The sequence below is a fragment of the Loxodonta africana genome, chromosome 18 (genome assembly GCF_030014295.1).
Source record: "Loxodonta africana isolate mLoxAfr1 chromosome 18, mLoxAfr1.hap2, whole genome shotgun sequence".
Lineage (NCBI taxonomy): Eukaryota > Metazoa > Chordata > Mammalia > Proboscidea > Elephantidae > Loxodonta > Loxodonta africana.
In genome coordinates, this window is record NC_087359.1 from 56,331,316 (window position 1) to 56,346,414 (window position 15,099).

Genomic DNA, 15,099 nt, shown 5'->3' on the forward strand with positions numbered 1-15,099 from the left:
TTTTTCTCTGTTTAAACCATTTCTTCAGTTTTTATAATAGTGAGTGGTCTTATACAATATTTGTCCTTTTGCAACTAATTTCACTCAGCATAATGCCTTCCAGATTCCTTCATGTTATGAAATGTTTCACAATTCATCACTGTTCTTTAGTGATGCATAGTATTCCCTTCTGTGAATATACCGTATTTATCCATTCATCCATTGATGGGCACCTTCGTTGCTTCCATCTTTTTGCTATTGTAAATACTGCTGCAATGAACATGGGTGTGCATGTCTCTGTTCATTTTGTAAACGCTGTTATTTCTCTAGGATATATTCCAAGGAGTGGGATTGCTGGATCGTATGTTAGCTCTATTTCTAACTTTTTAAAGAAGCGCCAAATCGATTTCCAAAGTGGTTGTACCATTTTACATTCCCACCAGCGGTGTATAAGTATTCCATACTCTCCACAACCTCTGCAACATTTATTATTTTGTGTTTTTTGGATTAATGCCAGCCTTGTTGCAGTGAGATGGAATCTGGTTGTAGTTTTGATTTGCATTTCTCTAACTATCCTGTAGGGTTGCTATGAGTCGGAATCGACTAGACGGCACTGGGTTTAATGGCTAATGATCGTGAAAATTTCCTCATGTATCTGCTGGCTACCTGAATGTCTTCTTTAGTGAAGTGCCTGTTCATATCTTTTGCCATTTTTTAATTGGGTTATTTGTCTTTTCGTAGTTGAGTTTTTGCAGTATCACGTAGATTTTAGAGATCAGATGCTGATAGGAAATGTCATAGCTAAAAACTTTTTCCCAGTCTGTAGGTAATCTTTTTACTCCTTTGGTGAAGTCTTTGGATGAGCATAGGTGTTTGATTTTTAGGAGCTCCCAGTTATTTAGTTTCTCTTCTGCATTGTTAGTAATGTTTTGTATACTGTTTATACCATGTATTAGGGCTCCTAGCATTGTCCCTATTTTTTCTTCCATGATCTTTATCGTTTTAAATTTTATATTTAGGTCTTTGACCAATTTTGAGTTCCTTTTTTGTGCATAGTGTGAGGTATGGGTCTTGTTTCATTTTTTTGCAGATGGAGATCCAGTTATGCCAGCACCATTTGTTAAAAAGGCTGTCTTTTCCCCCATTTAACTGACTTTGGGCCTTTGTCAAATATCAACTGCTCATATGTGGATGGATTTATGTCTGGATTCTCAATTCTGTTCCATTGGTCTATGTATCTGTTGTTGTACCAGTACCAGGCTGTTTTGACTACTGTGGTGGTATAATACGTTCTAAAATCAGGTAGAGTGAGGCCTCCCACTTTGTCCTTCTTTTTCAGTGATGCTTTTACTTATCCAGGGCCTCTTTCCCTTCCATATGAAGTTGGTGGTTTGTTTCTCCATCTCATTAAAAAATGTCATGGGAATTTGGATCCGAATTGCATTGTATCTATAGATCGCTTTTGGTTGAATAGACATTTTTACGATGTTAAGTCTTCCTATCCATGAGCAAGGTATGTTTTCCACTTATGTAGGTCTCTTTTGGTTTCTTGCAGTAGCATCTTGTAGTTTTCTTTGTATAGGTCTTTTATATCTCTGGTGGAATTTATTCCTGAGTATTTTATTTTCTTGGGGGCTACTGTAAAAGGTATTGATTTGGTGATTTTCTCTTCGATGTTCTTTTTGTTAGTGTAGAGGAATCCAACTGATTTTGTATGCTTATCTTGTATCCTGATACTCTGCTGAACTCTTCTATTAGTTTCAGTACTTTTCTTGAGGACCCCTTAGGGTTTTCTGTGTATAAGATCATGTCATCTGCAAATAGAGATACTTTTACTTCTTCCTTGCCCATCTGTATGCCCTTTATTTCTTTATCTAGCCTAATTGCTCTGGGTAGGACCTCTAGCAAAATGTTGAATAAGAGGGTTATAAAGGGCATCCTTGTCGGGTTCCCGATCTCAAGGGGAATGCTTTCAGGCTCTCTCCATTTACGATGATGTTGGCTGTTGGCTTTGTATAAATACTCTTTATTATGTTGAGGAATTTTCCTTCTATTCCTATTTTGGTGAGAGTTTTCATCATCAGTGGCTGTTGAACTTTGTCAAATGCCTTTTTTGCATCAATTGGTGAAATCATGTGGTTCTTGTCTTTTGTTTTATTTATAGGATGGATTACATTAATTGTTTTTCTAATGTTGAACCATCCCTGCATACCTGGCATGAATCCCACTTGGTCATGGTGAATTTTTTTTTTTTTGATATGTTGTTTAATTCTATTGGCTAGAATTTTGTTGAGGATTTTTGCATCTAAGTTCATGGGGGACATAGGTCTGTAATTTTCTTTTTTTGTGGTGTCTTAACCTGGTTTTGGTACCAGGGATATGCTGGCTTCATAGAATGAGTTTGGAGTATTCCGTTCTTTTCTATGCTCTGAAATACCTTTAGTAGTAGTGGTGTTAACTCTTCTCTGAAAGTTTGGTATAACTCTGCAGGGAAGCCATCAGGGCCAGAGCTTTTTTGTTGTTGTTGGGAGTTTTTTGATTACCTTTTCAATCTCTTCTTTTGTTATGGGTCTATTTAATTGTTCTACCTCTGTTTGTGTTAGTTTAGGTAGGTATTGTGTTTCTAGGAATTCATCCATTTCTTCCAGGTTTTCAAATTTGTTAGAGTACAATTTTTCTTAGTAATCTGATATGATTCTTTCAATTTCAGTTTGGTCTGTTGTAATATCGCGCATTTCATTTCTTATTCAGGTTATTTGCTTCCTTTCCTGTTTTTCTTTTATTAGTTTGGCCAATGGTTTATCAACTTGGTTAATTTTTTCCAAGAACCAGCTTTAGGTCTTATTAATTCTTTCAATTGTTTTTCTGTTTTCTATTTCATTTAATTCTGCTCTAATTTTTATTATTTGCTTTCTTCTGGTGCCTGAGGGTTTCATTTGTTGCTCTTTTTCTATGTGTTCAAGTTGTAGGGATAATTCTTTGATTTTGGCCCGTTCTTTTTGTATGTGTGCATTTATTGATATAAATTGACCTCTGAGCACTGCTTTCGCTGTGTCCCAAAGGTTCTGATTGGAACTATTTTCATTCTCACTGGATTCTATGAATTTCTTTATTCCATCCTTAATGTCTTCTATAACCCAGTCTTTTTTGAGTAGGGTATTGTTCAGTTTCCAAGCAGTTTCCCTGCTTTTTCTATTATTGATTTCTACTTCCATGGCCTTATGGCTAGGGAAGATGGTTTGTAATATTTCAATGTTTTGGATTCTGCTAAGGCTTGCTTCATGACCTAATATGTGGTCTATTCTAGAGAATGTTCCGTGTGCACTAGAAAAGAAAGTATACCTGGCTGCTGTTGGGTGGAGTGTTCTGTATATGTCTATAAGGTCAAATTGGTTGATTGTGGCATTTAGATTTTCCGTGACTTTATTAAGCTTCTTTCTGGATGTCCAGTCCTTCACCGAAAGTGGTGTGTTGAAGTTTCCTACTATAATTTTGGGGCTGTCTATCTCACTTTTCAATGCCGTTAAGAGTTTGTTTTACATATCTTGGAGCCCTGTCATTGGGTGCATAAGTATTTAACATAGTTATATCCTCCTGGTATATTGTTCCTTTAATCATTATATAATGTCCTTCCTTATCCTTTGTAGTGGATTTAACTTTAAAGTCTATTTTGTCAGAAATTAATATTGCCACTCCTGCTCTTTTTTGATTGTTGTTTGCTTCGTGTATTTTTTTCCATCCTTTGAGTTTTAGTTTGTTTGTGTCTCTAAGTCTAAGGTGTGTCTCTTGTAAGCAGCATATAGATGCATTGTGTTTTTTCATCCATTCTGCCACTCTCTGTCTCTTTATTGGTGCATTTCGTCCATTTACATTCAGCGTAATTGTGGATCAAAAAAAAAAGTTCTTTTTTACTTTTGTATGAATTCAGTGCTGTCACTTTGATGTCTTTTTTTGTGTGTTGTTGACAGTTTATTTTTCCCACTTTATTTTTTGTGCTGAGTAGTTTATATATTCTTTTCCTCTTATTTGTTGTTGGTTTCTTTTTTCTGCTGAGTCTCTGTATGCCCTTTATTTCTTTGTGGTTACCTTAATATTTACCCCATTTTTCTACGTTTAAACCTAAATTTTGAGGGCGGAGCCAAGATGGCAGACTAGGCAGACGCTACCTCGGATCCCTCTTACAACAAAGACACGGAAAAGCAAGTGAATCGATCACATACATAACAATCTACGAACCCTGAACAACAAACACAGATTTAGAGACGGAGAACGAACTAATACGGGGAAGCAGCGATTGTTTCCAGAGCCTGGAGCCAGCGTACCAGTCAGGTACGGCACAAGCACAGAGAGCTGCTCCACCACCCTGAACTAACCCCGGGAGGGAGACCAGCCGGTTCCGCGGGCGGCGTGGGACGCAGCCGGTAGGAGAAGTCCCGAAGAGGCAGTGACTGGTCTTGGAGCAGGAAGAGCAGCGTCCCAGCCGGGGAACTGTCTCGCCAGGATTTGGACTGGACGCAGGTACGGCATAAACACGGAGAGCTGCTCCACCCCCCTGAGCTAACCCCGGGAAGGGGCCCAGCCAGGTCGTGCGGGCGGTGTGGGACGCAGCCGGTAGGAGAAGTCCCCGGGAGGCAGCGACTGGTCTTGGAGCAGAAAGAGCAGCGTCCGAGCCGGGGAACCGTCCCGCAGGGATTTGGACTGGACGCAGATTTTCTGGAAAAACTAGTTTCCCAGTGATGGCTCGGAGACAACAATCCATATCAAACCACTTAAAGAAGCAGACCATGACAGCTTCTCCAACCCCCCAAACAAAAGAATCAAAATCTTTCCCAAATGAAGATACAATCTTGGAATTATCAGATACAGAATATAAAAAACTAATTTACAGAATGCTTAATGATATCACAAATGAAATTAGGATAACTGCAGAAAAAGCCATGGAACACACTGATAAAACTGTTGAAGAACTCAAAAAGATTATTCAAGAACATAGTGGAAAAATTAATAAGTTGCAAGAATCCATAAAGAGACAACATGTAGAAATCCAAAAGATTAACAATAAAATTACAGAATTAGACAACGCACTAGGAGGTCAGAGGAGCAGACTCGAGCAATTAGAATGCAGACTGGGACATCTGGAGGACCAGGGAATCAACACACCAACATAGCTGAAAAAAAATCAGATAAAAGAATTAAAAAAAATGAAGAAACCCTAAGAATTATGTGGGACTCTATCAAGAAGGATAACCTGCGGGTGATTGGAGTCCCAGAACAGGGAGGGGGGACAGAAAACACAGAGAAAATAGTTGAAGAACTCCTGACAGAAAACTTCCCTGACATCATGAAAGACGAAAGGATATCTATTCAAGATGCTCATCGAACCCCATTTAAGATTGATCCAAAAAGAAAAACACCAAGACACATTATCATCAAACTCGCCAAAACCAAAGATAAACAGAAAATTTTAAAAGCAGCCAGGGAGAAAAGAAAGGTTTCCTTCAAGGGAGAATCAATAAGAATATGTTCTGACTACTCAGCTGAAACCATGCAGGCAAGAAGGGAATGGGACGACATATACAGAACACTGAAGGAGAAAAACTGCCAGCCAAGGATCATATATCCAGCAAAACTCTCTCTGAAATATGAAGGCGAAATTAAGATATTTACAGACAAACACAAGTTTAGAGAATTTGCAAAAACCAAACCAAAGCTACAAGAAATACTAAAGGATATTGTTTGGTCAGAGAACCAATAATATCAGATATCAGCACAACACAAGGTCACAAAACAGAACGTCCTGATATCAACTCAAATAGGGAAATCACAAAAACAAATTAAGATTAATTAAAAAAAAAATACACATAACAGGGAATCATGGAAGTCAATATGTAAAAGATCACAATAATCAAAAAGAGGGACTAAATACAGGAGGCATTGAACTGCCATATGGAGAGTGATACAAGGCGATATAGAACAATACAAGTTAGGTTTTTACTTAGAAAAATAGGGGTAAATAATAAGGTAACCACAAAAAGGTATAACAACTCTATAACTCAAGATAAAAACCAAGAAAAACGTAACGACTCAACTAACATAAAGTCAAGCACTATGAAAATGAGGATCTCACAATTTACTAAGAAAAACGCCTCAGCACAAAAAAGTATGTGGAAAAATGAAATTGTCAACAACACACATAAAAAGGCATCAAAATGACAGCACTAAAAACTTATTTATCTATAATTACCCTGAATGTAAATGGACTAAATGCACCAATAAAGAGACAGAGAGTCACGGACTGGATAAAGAAACACGATCCATCTATATGCTGCCTACAAGAGACACACCTTAGACTTAGAGACACAAACAAACTAAAACTCAAAGGATGGAAAAAAGTATATCAAGCAAACAATGAGCAAAAAAGAAGAGGAGTAGCAATATTAATTTCTGACAAAATAGACTTTAGACTTAAATCCACCACAAAGGATAAAGAAGGACACTATATAATGATAAAAGGGACAATTGATCAGGAAGACATAACCGTATTAAATATTTATGCACCCAATGACAGGGCTGCAAGATACATAAATCAAATTTTAACAGAATTGAAAAGCGAGATAGATACCTCCACAATTATAGTAGGAGACTTCAACACACCACTTTCGGAGAAGGACAGGACATCCAGTAAGAAGCTCAACAGAGACACGGAAGATCTAATTACAACAATCAACCAACTTGACCTCATTGACTTATACAGAACTCTCCACCCAACTGCTGCAAAATATACTTTTTTTTCTAGCGCACATGGAACATTCTCTAGAATAGACCACATATTAGGTCATAAAACAAACCTTTGCAGAGTCCAAAACATCGAAATAAACCTAAATTTTATTTCTTTATATCACCTTGTCTCCCTCTCCATATGAAAGATCTATGCCTACATTTCTTAGTTCATCTTTACTGTTTTAATGTTGTCTTCTTTTCCATAATAACATCACTATTTCCCTGTTTTGAGCGTTTTTTTTAATCTTGATTTATTTCTGTGATTTCTTTGTCTGGGTTGACATCTGATTGCTCTGTCCAGTGTTCTAGTCTTGGTTTGATACCTGATATTATTGATTTTCTAACCAGAGAACTCCCTTTAGTATTTCTTGTAGTTTTGGTTTGGTTTTTACGAATTCCCTATAACTTCTGTTTATCTGGAAATGTCCTAATTTCATCTTCATATTTCAGAGATAGTTTTGCTGGATATATGATTCTTGGCTGGCAGTGTTTTCCTTCAATGCTTTATATACGTCATTTCATTGCCTCCTGCACGGTTTTTGTCGAGTAGTACAAGCCTATTCTTATTGACTGCCCTTTGTAGGCGACTTTTCTTTTAAAATTCTCTTTTTATCTTTGGTTTTGGCAAGTTTGATTATACTATGTCTTGGTGACTTGCTTTTAAAATTACCTTATGTGGAGTTCGATGAGCATCTTGGATAGATACCTTCTCATCTTTCATGATATCAGGGAAGTTTTCTGCCAATAAATCTTCAACAATTCTCTCTGTATTTTCTGTTATCCCTCCCTGTTCTGGTACTCCAATCACTCATAGGTTATTTCTCTTGATAGAGACCCACGTGATTCTTAAGGTTTCTTCATTTTTTTTAATTCTTTTATCTGATTTTTCTTCAAATATATTGGTGCCAAGTGCTTTATCTTCAAGCTCACCAATTCTGCTTTCCACTTGCTCAATTCTGCTCCTCTGACTTTATCGATTTGTCTAATTCTGTAATTTTATTGTTAATCTTCTGAATTTCTGATTGCTGTCTCTCTATGGATTCTTGCAGCTTATTAAATGTTTCATTATGTTCTTGAATAACCTTTTTAATTTCTTCTACTGCTTTCTCTGTGTGTTCCTTGGCTTGTTCTGCGTATTGCCTGATCTCCTTCCTAATCTCGTTTCTGATGTCTTGAAGAGTTCTGTATATTAATCTTTTGTATTCTGCATCTGGTAATTGCAGGAGTGCACCTTCCTCTAGAAGATCCCTTGATTCTTTGTTTTGAGAGCTTGTTGAAGTGATCATGGTCTGTTTCTTTTTGTGATTTGACATTGACTGTTGTCTCCGAACCATCTATAATTTATCATATTAATTTGTTTTATGTTTGCTTACTGTATCCTAGCTTCTTGCTTTGTTTTATTTTGACATGCCCAGATAGGTTGCTTGAGTCAGCCAGCTTGAGTATTTTTGCCTTTGAAGCTCTGACGTCCTGTCACCAGATGGCTAGAGCTGTAATCAGGTATATCAGTCTAGGAGTCCATTCATTTTTCTTGTATGAATTCAGCCCAGGTGTCCAGGTCATCAAGTGTGTGGTACAGGCTCTGTCCTACAGTCTTAGAGGGGCATGGGTGATTGGTGTAGGACCCATATCTGGTTGCAGCAGGGGGTCACGCTCTGGACAAGGCAGGAGGCTGAGAACTGTCCTGAGTGTCTCTGAGGAAAGCAAGTCCCTGTTCCCTAAAGCATACAGGTGGGTGGGTTCTGCAGACAGACCATGGGCACACAATACTTTTGGTTGTAAAGACTGGGAGGTACCAGTTATCCATGGACCCCTGTCACCTGGGTGACCTGAGTGGAGCCACCGGTCCTTAGGCCCCTTAGGGTAGGTGAGGACCCCGTTTAATAGGCAAAGCCTTGTCAAACATCAAACATCCACCTCTCCACTGCATAGCTCAAACAGTTCCAGTCTGCCAACAAGGGCCTATTCTCCTGAAATAGGCTCACACAGGTCCATGCAGCAGGGAAAGGTATTCAATGTCCACGGACCGTTTATGTCTGGACAGGAGCTGCTTCTGTCCCAAGCTCCTCTGTTTAGTGGAGCTGGCAAATTATCTTTTCCCCCAGTTGCAAATTTATTCCTTCTCCGAGGTCTGGAGAATAGCTCCGGATGCTCAACAGGGCCTATCTCAGGCTCAGGGAAATCAACAGCCTCAGAAGATGGCTTGGGGGCAGGGGGCATGGTAAAATATATACAAGTACTTAGCTTTTGCTGACAATGCCGTTCTTCTCTGGTTCCAGACGTGTGAGTAGGCTGTGCAGCTGGCTCTTTCTCCCTGAGGAAACTGTGTCCAAAAGCTACTACCAGCCCGCCACAGCTGCTCCCAGGAATGCTGCCTGAGGTATCCCAGCAATTCAGATCCGTCAACTCTTCTCCACTTCTAAACCATCTCTCCCTCTCCCTGCCACTCAGTCTGTTTTCTAACTTTGCCTTTGATGTTCAGGGCTCCTAGCTTGTCATAAATATAATCATTTCACTTGTTTTTTCGGGTCTTTGTTGTAAGAGGGATTGCCGGAAGCATCTGCCTATTTCGCCATCTTGGCCCCACCTCCCATATATCACTTTTAACAGCTGCATTGCTTATTTGGAATTCATTTGCTAACTTGCATTATCTTTCTAAAGGCATATGACTAACAGCCCACCCAGACCGTAAACTCAGGAAGGCAAAAATGCATTTAATATATATTTTTTAATCACATGGAGCTATTAAAAATTTTTGCGGGCATTATATATACCAACCAATGATTCTCTAAAATTTCAGGCCACAACCATTTCTGCAAAACAAAAAATTCCATGGAATAGTAAATTCATAATTTCTGTTTACCTCTGCAAAGAAATCACCAAGATTAAAGATATTCTGAGGAAATAATTCAAAAGAAGAAAGATATTACATATACATGCATATGTATATTGTTTATAGCAGCTTTGCACAATAGTAAAAAAATGAAAAATGTACAATTGTGGGAGACTAGCTAAATAAGTATAATAGAAAATAATCAAAATTTTTGCAGTCATTAAAACTAATGACTATTAATGATACAGAAAAGTATTTACAAAATAAAGAAAACCATATATACAACTACATAAAAACTAAGTATGATATATGCATTTATATAACTTTTACCCTCTATACTTTTTTAATTTTGCATTATTACAAGCACGCATTCATGTGTTGAGTAGTTAAAAACTAATGGATATACAGAAATATTAGAAGAGAGCACAAAAAAGACAAAAATCGTGTTAATGGCTATGAATTAATTTTTAGTACTACAGCCTTTTGTAAAATGTTAAAGTTAATAATTATAAGTCTTTTAAATAAAATTGATAGATTTAGAAAAATAGCAATGCTGTAAATGAGATATTAATGTAGGTTATCATGTTTAAATCATTCGACATATATTTTTACTTAGTTCTCATCATGTGTCAGGCTCTGTATTAGGTTCTAGGGACAAAGTAATGAACAGCACAGATTTATCATTGGGGCAAACTGTCGACTAGGTAGTCTGTCTTTAGGCACCCATCTTTCTTCTCACCACACTCTTCCAAATCATTCCTTATGTACAGAAACTGCCCCTTTCAAAAACATGCCATAAAAGATGGCATCTCATAATCTGAATCTCTTTCTACCTCCTCCCACCTCACTCACCCCTAGTCAAAACCAGCCCAACCTGTATTGCTGTTTCGTTCAGGAATCCCTCTCCATGCATGGCTGTATTAACAGATGACCTCCCAGGCATCACAGTGCCTTTACCCAGTGAAAACGCAGAAGGCTCCTAGGAAAATGACCATGGGTTTAGTCTGAGTGGCCTTCCTATACCAGCTCCTATGGTTAGTGGGTCAGCTTTAATCCCGTCTAAACTCCTTGTGCACATATTGCCATGTTGGACACAGTGACAGTGAAAGAGGCCAGTCCTGTTGGTGGAAAGCTGATCTGTATGTTTCCACCATAGTTTTCAACTGTGATTTCCCTCTGACAAGGGGAAGAGCACTCCAAGTCAAGCAAACCAAATGTGCGAACGTGCATGATGTGATCAAAGCTGAGTGGCCGGGGTGGAAAATGGCAGATGGAGGCTAGAGGTAGGTAAGGGAAGAGGTAGGGAAGCTGAACTTTCTGTCGTAGGCAACAGGGAGCACTGAAGAGTTAAGCAGAGGAGTGACTTGATCTGATTTCTGTTTTGGAAAGCCAAGTGTCTTAGGCTGGGTTCTCTAGAGAAGCAAAACCAGTAAATGTGTAAATATATATTTAGAAAGAGATTTATATCAAGAAAATGGCTCATGTAGTTGTAGAGGCTGACACGTCCCAAGTCCATCGGTCAGGATAGAGGCTTCCCCTAATTCATGTAGTCACGGGGGGGTGGCAGGTCAGAGAGCAGGGCTCTTGCTCACAGGCGGAAGATAGATGAATCCCAAGATCGGCAGGCCTGCTAGCTCAAGTCTCAAGAACTGGAGGTCAGACAAACAGGAGCCAGCTGCAGGATCCAGTGCAAGCAAAAAGTCCCTGAGTCTTGTCAGAATGTCTGCTTACATTCAATGCAGGCCACACACCCAAGGAAACTCCCTTTCAACTGGCTGGCTACTCACAGAAGATCCCATCTCAACATGGATGTGATGCCAACATTATAATACTGCCACAACACTGAGAATCATGGCCCAGTCAAGTTGACACACCATCTTAAATTATCACACCAAGGTAGCTGAATGAGGAGAATGGATGGGAAGGGGGTTCTGACTAGAGATAAACCAGGTGCCGTCAAGTCATTCCAACTCATGGTGACCCCATGTGTGTCAGGATAGAATTGTAGGGTTTTCAATGGCTGATTTTTCAGAAGTAGATCATCAGACCTTTCTTGTGGGGCACCTCTGGATGGACTTGAAATTCCAACCTTTCAGCTAGCAGCCAAGCACATTAACCATTTACACCATCCAGGGACCCCAGGTGACTAGATAGAAGAGCTCAAATTACAACAATTCGGTAGAGAAGTGAATCCAGTCTGAACCCACAGCATGGATGCAGAGGAAAGAGGAGAGGTGCCGGATCTGAGATGATTTGAGGAGGCAGGACCAATTATCAGAACTTGGTGAGTAATTGATACAGAAGCTGGTAAGAGCAAAGGACCAATAGTGGTTTCCAGACATTATGTCCTCGTGGTTGCCACTGATCAAAACTGTGAAGTTCTCTACTCTAGGTATTTTGAAAAATAAAGACAAAGTATTTCCACTGAACTGGGAAGAATGATGCAATCCTTCAGTGAGGAGACCAAAACCAAACCAAACCTGTTCCGTTGAGTCCTTTTGCACTTACAGTGACCCTACAGGACAGAGTAGAACTGCCCCAGAGGTTTTCCAAGGAGTGGCTGGTGGATTCAAACTGCCGACCTTTTGGTTAGCAGCTGAGCTCTTAACCACTGTGCCACCAGGGCTCCCATAAAAGAGTCAAGACACTAATAATATCAGGTGGACACTTGAGACTGTGTTGGCATCTCCTGTCTGGAGGGGGGATGGGAGGATAGAGAGAGTGGGAAGCTGGCAAAATTGTCACGAAAGGAGAGACTGGAAGGGCTGACTCATTAGGGGGAGAGCAAGTGGGAGTACGGAGTAAGATGTATGTAAACTTATATGTGACAGACTGACTTGAATTGTAAACGTTCACTTGGAGTTCAATAAAAGTTAATAATAATAAAAAAAAAGAGTCAAGACAACCAGCGAAGGTCATGTTTCTCTGGGGAAGAAGGACAAAGGAACCATATTGTTCCAGACCAAGCTCTTAGAATTGTGTTCTGCAAAGTGGAGGAACAAGAGATAATTGTAGATGGTGCAGGGATATTAAGAAACATTGACTCTTGTGAGAAAGCATTTCCCTTTTCTATTATCTTTCAATGCTGATTAAATCAAATGAAAGCCTCAATAAATCTTTAACACCTGATAATCTCCTTAGGGAGAGAGGGAGAGGGAGACAGAGGGAGAACGGAAGAAAGAGAGGGAAAAAGAGAGAGAAAAAATAAAAAGGAGAGAGAGATTCTGAGCAAGCCTCAGGTTGAGAGCCTTAGGCAGACAACAATATCAAGATAGTCACATTGTTTTGTTTTCCTTGAAACAAATGTTCAGGGTCACCCCTTTCTCTATTCAGGACACGTGATTCTGGTTCATTTACATAAGTGATATATAGTTTCCTTTTGAAATAAATTTAAAAATTTTATTTTATTTTTTTAAAATAAATAAATTTAGGTGAGGAAAAACATAGTTGGTTTAGGAAAAAATATTAGGTTAAAAAATGGCACAGAAGATAGGCAGATGTAGCGAGAATCATGAGGGGGTACACGTGAAAGGTTGAAACTTGGGATACTGTTCTAGAAAAGCCCGTGGCTAGTTGGAAAGGTAAATCCCAAATCCAAACAAATCTTCAACATACCTTAAATACAATTAAAAAAATAAAATAAAGACTGCCGTGCGCAGGGAACCATGAAACAATCATGCAGTCCTCTGGACTTTAAACAAATCATGAAAGAAGATGAATTTGGGGCCTGGGTCTGAGAGCTGAGGCAGGAGTGAGGGATGATGGAGCTGAAAGTATACAAAAGCCCCAAGTTCCCTTGGGGAAGGGCCTTCTCCCTCAACTAGAGCCAGAGGGCCTGAGAAATCTCCCCAGAGAGCAGCATTGTTTGATTTTGGAATCAGCTAGAAAATAAAGTCTTTAAAATTAAACATTTCCAGAAAAACATGTATTTGAGGGAAAAGAAGCATGGAATGGATAGGTACAACTGTTTTAGAGGCTGCTGCAGGCCTAGCAAAGTGGTGGCTTCCTGCTTGTAGGTGGGTGCAACAGTGCCTTCCGGTAGCCACCTCACCAACAGGTAAGTGCGCACGTGTGTGAGGTAGAAAAGACAGAGAAAAGACAGATAAACAGAGGCAGTCCACGTCACTGACAAGGTTACTCCCTTCTCCCCAGCTCCCAGGAAGGAAAGAACTCGATAGACAAAGCCTGGAAGAAAACTTAAGTCTATAAGAGAAACATCTCCAGATAGCGTGAGAAGCTGCCTGGGGAGTATCTGCTGCTCTTCCTCTAAGCCTATGTATCCCAAGGAAAGTCTTCCTGGTTTGATCTATGGGTAGATGCCCATATTTTGCTTGAGCACACGGTGGATTTCGTCACCCAAACAGCACAGATCCAAGTGTGAGGCTCTTCCTCCGCTGTCGTTTCAGCGTCACTTCTCTTTGTGTCCCTTGGAGGATTCTGTGTTTGTTCGAGGGAAGAGTGCCATTTTTTACATTGCACTGGAAGGGATATACTGACAGAAAACTCTGGAGGCGAAAGCAAGGGAGCCAAAAGTGACTTTCATTCACTGCCTTCGTGATTCTTGTGCTTCGGCATCAGCTTGATGAAATCGTGTGGCCAACACGTAAACCCCGTGTTCATGGAGGCCTCACTATCCAAACCACCCCAGAGGTTAAACCACCTATTTAAGCAAAGAACCTCAAGAGGCTAAAACTCTGGCCCCTGAATTCTGAATCTCGGCACAAAAGGCAAACATCAAGGTGACTCTGGGTAAGAAGATACCAGCTCCATGACAGAGTGAGGACAGAGAGCCTTTTAAAGGTCATCTGGCACAAAGAGAGAGGCTTGTTCCTGCTTAGACGGCCCAAGGCCACCACGCTGAGGACTGCTGTGACCAACAGCCAGCACAAAAGAGTACCTCCTGACATCAGGGTGACCTGTGTCCTTTCAGAGTGGAAGGCCATGTTTCTGGTGTCACAAAGGACCTTATCAGAGGTTATTAAGAATGTTAGAGACTTGAGAGTGAGAAAACTGGCTCTGCTCCCAGCTCGGCCATGACCAGCTGATTGACTGTGGACAAACCACTAAGCCTCTATGTCCTTGTATGTTAACAGTAAGATAATAATGCCCGTCACACAGGGTGGTCATGAGGCTCAGAAAGCAGATTAGTTGATCATTACGGAAGGATCCCGCTCATGTCTATTTTCAAGGATATGTATGGAAATAGGGTGTGAGTCTCAATATGTTAGAAGTCGAGGTGATGATAATAGAATATAGTTGTCATTGTTGCTGAATTTAAATCGCTCTTGCATTTTCCAATTTCTTCACCTATTGCTTTATTTAATTCATTCAGCAACCCTGTAAGGAAGGTAAGGGAGAGCAAGTATAATTATCTCCATTTTACAGGGGAAGGAAAGGCAAAGAGAGGTTAAATGCACTGTCAAAGTTTGCCAGATCAGTTTGTGTGATGAGACTTCTGCTTAATCCAATCTAACAGAGTGGAATTTCTACACCTTCAAAACAGGTGT